Source organism: Hemiscyllium ocellatum, unplaced genomic scaffold (assembly GCF_020745735.1).
Source record: "Hemiscyllium ocellatum isolate sHemOce1 unplaced genomic scaffold, sHemOce1.pat.X.cur. scaffold_3287_pat_ctg1, whole genome shotgun sequence".
Lineage (NCBI taxonomy): Eukaryota > Metazoa > Chordata > Chondrichthyes > Orectolobiformes > Hemiscylliidae > Hemiscyllium > Hemiscyllium ocellatum.
The window spans coordinates 45,001-52,454 of record NW_026868367.1 but is presented as its reverse complement, the minus strand read 5'-3'; positions in this window follow the sequence as shown (position 1 = coordinate 52,454).

The window sequence follows — 7,454 nt, the reverse complement described above, 5'->3', positions numbered from 1 at the left end:
AAGGAGACAGTAGAGAGAAAGAGAGAAGGAACGACAGAGAGAGAGAAGGAACGACAGAGTGAGAGAGAAGGAGATGGTAGAGAGAGAGAGAGAGAGAAGGAACGAACAACAGAGAGAGAAAGTGAGAGAGAGGGGGACGAACAATAGAGAGAGAGAGGGAAGGAGACAGTAGAGAGAGAGAGAGAAAGAGAGAGAAAGAACGAGAGAGAGGGGGAAAGGGGGGATAACAGTGAGAGAGAGGGAAGGAGACAGTAGAGAGAGAAAGGGAAGGAGACAGTAAAAAGAGAGAGAAGGAACGACAGAGAGAGAGAGAGGGAAGGGGACAGTAGAGAGAGAGAAGGAACGAGAGAGAGAGAGAAGGAACAACAGAGAGAGGGAAGGAGACAGTAGAGAGAGAGAGAAGGAACGAGAGAGAGAGAAGGAACGACAGAGAGAGAGAGAGTAGACCCGAATTTCGAGGGGACGGGTTCCGGAGGGAATTGAGGAGGGGTCACTACCCCCTGGGGGGGGATTCCCCGGCTCCCCATGGCCCCCAGCGAAGCAGAACTCGGGAGGGAACCCTCCATTGAGGGAAATAAACCGATGGGTTTTGGTTTTAGAGGGCGAAGTGATGAAAAAGGGTGGTTTAAGAGGATCCTTCAGCAGATCGCACAGAGTCTGCAGCCTATTCCTGAAGAATAGAGGCGGTGGGGAGAGGGAGGGAGGGAGGGAGAGAGAGAGAGAGGAGGGAATAGAGGGGGTGGAGAGAGAGGAGGAACGAATGAGAGAGAGAGACACACACACACACAATGGGAGAGCAGAAAAGAAGACATGAGGAAGGAGAGAATAGAGAGAGAAGGCACAGACGAGAGAGAGAGAGAAGAGAACAATGGAGGGGGGAGAGAGAGAAGGAAGGAGAGGGAGACAAGGATAGAGGGAAAAGAGAGAGCAGAGGATGGAGAGATTAGAGGGAGAGAGAGCAGACACGATAGGTTGAGAGAGAGAATGCTAGAGGAGAGAGAGAAGGAAGGAGAGAGAATAGAGAGGGAGAGAGAAGGATTGGACGGGAGAGAATGATAGAGGAGGGAGAGAATGAAGGAGAGGAGAGAGAGAGAGACAAGAACAAACGATAGAGAGAGAATGATAAAGGAGAGAGTGAATGAGGGAGCGAGAGAAGGATAGAGGGGAAAGGGAGAGCAGAGAAAGGAGAGAGAGAGAGAGAAGACACAAACAAGAGAGAGAGAATGATAGAGGAGAGAGAGAAGGAGAGAAGAGAGAGAGAGAGACAGGAACAAACGATAGAGAAGGAACGATAAAGGAGAGAGAGTGAAGGAAGGATAGAGAGAGAGAAGGAACAAATGAGAGAGAGAGACAAGGATAGAGGGAAAAGAGAGCAGAGGATGGAGAGAATAGAGAGAGAGAGAGAGAAGGAATGAGAGAAGAGAGAGAGACAGGAACAAATGATAGAGAGAGAACGAGAGAGGAGGAGAGAGAGAGTGAAGGAAGGAGAGAATAGAGAGAGAGAGAGAAGGAATGGACGAGAGAGAATGATAGAGGAGGGAGAGAAGGAAGGAGAGGAGAGAGAGAGACAAGAACAAACGATAGAGAGAGAACAATAAAGGAGAGAGAGTGAAGGAAGGATAGAGAGAGAGAAGGAACAAACGAGAGAGAGACAAGGATAGAGGGAAAAGAGAGAGCAGAGGATGGAGAGAATAGAGAGAGAGAGAGAGAGAGAGAGAGAGAGAAAAGGCAAGGATGAGAGAGAGCACAATAAAGGAGAGAGAGAAGGAAGGAGAGAAGAGAGAGAGACAGGAACAAATGATAGAGAGGGAACGAAAGGAATGAGAGTGAACGAGGGAGAGAGAGAGAGAAGGATAGAGGGGAAAAGGGAGAGCAGAGAAAGGAGAGAATAGAGAGAGAGAGAAGACACGATAGAGAGAGAGAAGGAAGGAGAGAATAGAGAGGGAGAGAGAAGGAATGGATGAGAGAGAATGATAGAGGAGGGAGAGAAGGAAGGAGAGAAGAGAGAGAGAGAGAGACAGGAACAAACGATAGAGAGAGAACGATAAAGGAGAGAGAGTGAATGAGGGAGGGAGAGAAGGATAGAGGGGAAAGGAAGAGCAGAGAAAGGAGAGAATAGAGAGAGAGAAGACACAATAGAGAGAGAGAGAGAGAAAAGGAAGGAGAGAATAGAGAGGGAGAGAGAAGGAATGGACGAGAGAGAATGATAGAGGAGGGAGAGAAGGAAGGAGAGAGAGAGAGAGAGAGAGACAGGAACAAACGATAGAGAGAGAACGATAAAGGAGAGAGAGTGAATGAGGGAGGGAGAGAAGGATAGAGGGGAAAGGGAGAGCAGAGAAAGGAGAGAATAGAGAGAGAGAGAGAGAAGACACAAACAAGAGAGAGAGAATGATAGAGGAGAGAGAGAAGGAAGGAGAGAAGAGAGAGAGAGAGAGACAGGAACAAACGATAGAGAAGGAACGATAAAGGAGAGAGAGTGAAGGAAGGATAGAGAGAGAAGGAACAAATGAGAGAGAGAGACAAGGATAGAGGGAAAAGAGAGCAGAGGATGGAGAGAATAGAGAGAGAGAGAGAAGGAATGAGAGAAGAGAGAGAGAGAGAGACAGGAACAAATGATAGAGAGAGAACGAGAGAGGAGGAGAGAGAGAGTGAAGGAAGGAGAGAATAGAGAGAGAGAGAGAAGGAATGGACGAGAGAGAATGATAGAGGAGGGAGAGAAGGAAGGAGAGGAGAGAGAGAGACAAGAACAAACGATAGAGAGAGAACAATAAAGGAGAGAGAGTGAAGGAAGGATAGAGAGAGAGAAGGAACAAACGAGAGAGAGACAAGGATAGAGGGAAAAGAGAGAGCAGAGGATGGAGAGAATAGAGAGAGAGAGAGAGAGAAAAGGCAAGGATGAGAGAGAGCACAATAAAGGAGAGAGAGAAGGAAGGAGAGAAGAGAGAGAGACAGGAACAAATGATAGAGAGGGAACGAAAGGAATGAGAGTGAACGAGGGAGAGAGAGAGAGAAGGATAGAGGGGAAAAGGGAGAGCAGAGAAAGGAGAGAATAGAGAGAGAGAGAAGACACGATAGAGAGAGAGAAGGAAGGAGAGAATAGAGAGGGAGAGAGAAGGAATGGATGAGAGAGAATGATAGAGGAGGGAGAGAATGAAGAAGAGAAGAGAAAGAGAGAGACAGGAACAAACGATAGAGAGAGAACGATAAAGGAGAGAGAGTGAATGAGGGAGAGAGAGAAGGATAGAGGGGAAAGGGAGAGCAGAGAAAGGAGAGAATAGAGAGAGAGAAGACACAATAGAGAGAGAGAGAGAGAAAAGGAAGGAGAGAATAGAGAGGGAGAGAGAAGGAATGGACGAGAGAGAATGATAGAGGAGGGAGAGAAGGAAGGAGAGAAGAGAGAGAGAGAGAGACAGGAACAAACGATAGAGAGAGAACGATAAAGGAGAGAGTGAATGAGGGAGGGAGAGAAGGATAGAGGGGAAAGGAAGAGCAGAGAAAGGAGAGAATAGAGAGAGAGAGAGAAGACACAAACAAGAGAGAGAGAATGATAGAGGAGAGAGAGAAGGAAGGAGAGAAGAGAGAGAGAGAGAGAGAGACAGGAACAAACGATAGAGAAGGAACGATAAAGGAGAGAGAGTGAAGGAAGGATAGAGAGAGAAGGAACAAATGAGAGAGAGAGACAAGGATAGAGGGAAAAGAGAGCAGAGGATGGAGAGAATAGAGAGAGAGAGAGAAGGAATGGACGAGAGAGAATGATAGAGGAGGGAGAGAAGGAAGGAGAGGAGAGAGAGAGACAAGAACAAACGATAGAGAGAGAACAATAAAGGAGAGAGAGTGAAGGAAGGATAGAGAGAGAAGGAACAAACGAGAGAGAGACAAGGATAGAGGGAAAAGAGAGAGCAGAGGATAGAGAGAATAGAGAGAGAGAGAGAGAGAGAGAGAAAAGGCAAGGATGAGAGAGAGCACAATAAAGGAGAGAGAGAAGGAAGGAGAGAAAGAGAGAGACAGGAACAAATGATAGAGAGGGAATGAAAGGAATGAGAGTGAACGAGGGAGAGAGAGAAGGAAAGAGGGGAAAAGGGAGAGCAGAGAAAGGAGAGAATAGAGAGAGAGAGAGAAGACACGATAGAGAGAGAGAGAAAAGGAAGGAGAGAATAGAGAGGGAGCGAGAAGGAATGGACGAGAGAATGATAGAGGAGAGAGAGAATGAAGAAGAGAAGAGAGAGAGAGAGACAGGAACAAATGACAGAGAAGGAACGATAAAGGAGAGAGAGTGAATGAGGGAGAGAGAGAAGGATAGAGGGGGAAAGGGAGAGCAGAGAAAGGAGAGAAGAGAGAGAGAGAGAGAAGACACGATAGAGAGAGAGAGAGAGAGAAAAGGAAGGAGAGAATAGAGAGGGAGAGAGAAGGAATGGACGAGAGAGAATGATAGAGGAGGGAGAAAAGGAAGGAGAGAAGAGAGAGAGAGAGAGACAGGAACAAACGATAGAGAGAGAACGATAAAGGAGAGAGAGAGTGAAGGAAGGATAGAGAGAGAAGGAACAAACGAGAGAGAGAGACAAGGATAGAGGGAAAAGAGAGAGCAGAGGATAGAGAGAATAGAGAGAGAGAGAGAGAGAGACAGGAACAAATGATAGAGAGAGAACGAGAGGAGGAGAGAGAGAGTGAAGGAAGGAGAGAATAGAGAGAGAGAGAGAAGGCAGGAAGCAATAGAGAGAGAATGAGAGAGGAGAGAGAGAAGGAGGGGTATTGGGAGATGGAGAGTCAGAGGGTGGCAAAGAAGAGAGAGAGAGAGAGAGGGGGAGGGAGAGAGAGAGGGGGAGGGAGAGAGAGAGAGTCATATCCCTTCCCCACACCCTCCCTCCCTCCCTCTCTCCCTCCCCCACCCCCCACCGACCCTTTCCCTCCCCTCCCTCCTCGACGCTAACACCCTCCCCCTTTCCTTGGTCTCCCCTCCCTCCGAGAGCCCTCCATTTCGACCCCACCTCAGGCCCGCAGCGAGTGGAGGGTGGAGAGTAGGCCCGAAAGCCTAGAAGTAGGCCTCAGGCCTTCCTTCCATTCACCATCCTCACTTCTGCCCAACCGAAAGCCCCCCATTTTGACCCCACCTCAGGCCCGCAGCGAGTGGAGGGGGGGGAGACTAGGCCTGAAAGCCTAGAACTAGGCCTCAGGCCTTCCAATCATTCACCATCCACACCAACACCCAAAACTGCCCTCTCCCCCTACCACCCCACGCCCAGAGAGACCCGTCCTGGTACGCATGGAGGGCTTTAATTCCTTCCCCCAACCCTCCGTAGGCTCCAAACACCCTCCTCCGACTGCTAGGCCTCATTCCGCCATCTTGGATTCTGAGGACAAATTCGCTCAATGCACTTTGGGGGGGGGGCGTTGAAACAAGGCAATGCGGGGGGCAAGGGGGAGTCCATGCCCCTCACCCAGACCCCCCCACAAGCCCGGGATGAGGGGGGAGCTGGAGGGAACGAGGGAGGGGAAATGGGACGTGGACATGAAGCCTGAGGCCTACATCGTGTTCAACTCGCTAATAAATGTCTGTTGCTGCCCCCGTTGGCGTCGGACCGTTCTTGACTCGGGCCGGGGGGGGGGGCGGGGGTGGGAGGTAGGGCTCCCTCTACCCCTCCATAGAGGGAGGGAAGGCTCCCACCGCGCAGTCGTGATGTCCCATCAACTGTGTGGACGGATGGACACAGGGTAAAGCTCCCTCTACACCGTCCCCCCCCACTCCCAGGGACAGAGGGTTAGATACAGGGTAAAGCTCCCTCTACACCGTCCCCCCACTCCCAGGGACAGGGGGTTAGATACAGAGTAAAGCTCCCTCTACACCATCCCCCCACTCCCAGGGACAGGGGGTTAGATATAGAGTAAAGCTCCCTCTACACCGTCCCCCACTCCCAGGGACAGGGGGTTAGATACAGAGTAAAGCTCCCTCTACACCGTCCCCCCACTCCCAGGGACAGGGGGTTAGATATAGAGTAAAGCTCCCTCTACACCGTCCCCCCACTCCCAGGGACAGGGGGTTAGATACAGAGTAAAGCTCCCTCTACACCGTCCCCCCACTCCCAGGGACAGGGGGTTAGATATAGAGTAAAGCTCCCTCTACACCGTACCCCAACCCCAGGGACAGGGGGGTTAGATATAGAGTAAAGCTCCCTCTACACCGTCCCCCCACTCCCAGGGACAGGGGGTTAGATACAGCGTAAAGCTCCCTCTACACCGTTGAGTGGGTGCTGAGAGAGGGTCGGTGCTGAGGGAGGGTCAGGGCCGAGGGAGGGTCAGGGCCGAGGGAGGGTCAGGGCCGAGGGAGGGGTCGGGGCCGAGGGAGGGGTCGGGGCTGAGGGAGGGTCGGTGCTGAGGGAGGGTGGGTGCTGAGGGAGGGTCGGTGCTGAGGGAGGGTGGGTGCTGAGGGAGGGTCAGGGCTGAGGGAGGGTCGGTGCTGATGGATGGTCGGGGCTGAGGGAGGGTCAGGGCTGAGGGAGGGTCGGTGCTGAGGGAGGGGAACAGGATGTGTCCATGAATGGGTTGGTCTCAGTCCTCACTGGGAATGGTCTCAGCGATAGCTCCGGCGTTTCCCGACCTCCCTGTGGATCGGGAACGCTGCCTCGCCAGCCTCGGGAATGGGATCCCTCCTCCAGGTCAGCGTCGGGATCGGTTGAGTCACCGGGATCCGAGCTGAGCTGGGAATTGGGAACGGGAGAGTGAGGTAATCCGGAGTTGGGAACGATCTGGGAATTGGGAAGGAGTTGGGAGATAGGATTGGGACTGAGCTGGGATGGGGAGAGTGTTGGGAATCAGGGTACAGGGACTACAATGCGACTTGGGAATGGTTTTGGGACGGGGGAGGGAGTTGGGAATCGGGATTGGGACTGTGTGGGGGATTTGGGAATGGGATGGGGAGAGTGTTGGGAATTAGGATAGGGACTAAAATGGGAATTGGGAATGGTTTTGGGACTGGGATTGGGGTGGGACTTGGGAGTCAGGATTGGGACAGAGCTGGGATTTGGGAATGGTTTTCGGCCTGGGTTTGGGGAGGGAGTTGGGAGTCAGGATTGGGACTGAGCTGGGATTTGGGAATGGGATGGGGAGAGCGATGGGAATTAGGATAGGCACTAAAATGGGAATTGGGAATGGTTTTGGGACTGGGCTTGGGGTGGGATTTGGGAATCAGGCTTGGGACTGAGCTGGGATTTGGGAATGGGATGGGGAGAGTGTTGGGTATTAGGTTTGGGACTAAAATGGGATTTGGGAATGGTTTTAGGAACTGGGATTGGGGTGGGACTTGGGAGTCAGGATTGGGACTGAGCTGGGATTTGGGAATGGGATGGGGAGAGTGTTGGGAATTCGGATAGGGAATAAAATGGGAATTGGGAATGGTTTTGGGTCTGGGATTGGGAGAGAATTGGGATTTGGATTGAGAGACTGTGTTGTGTTGGGATTGG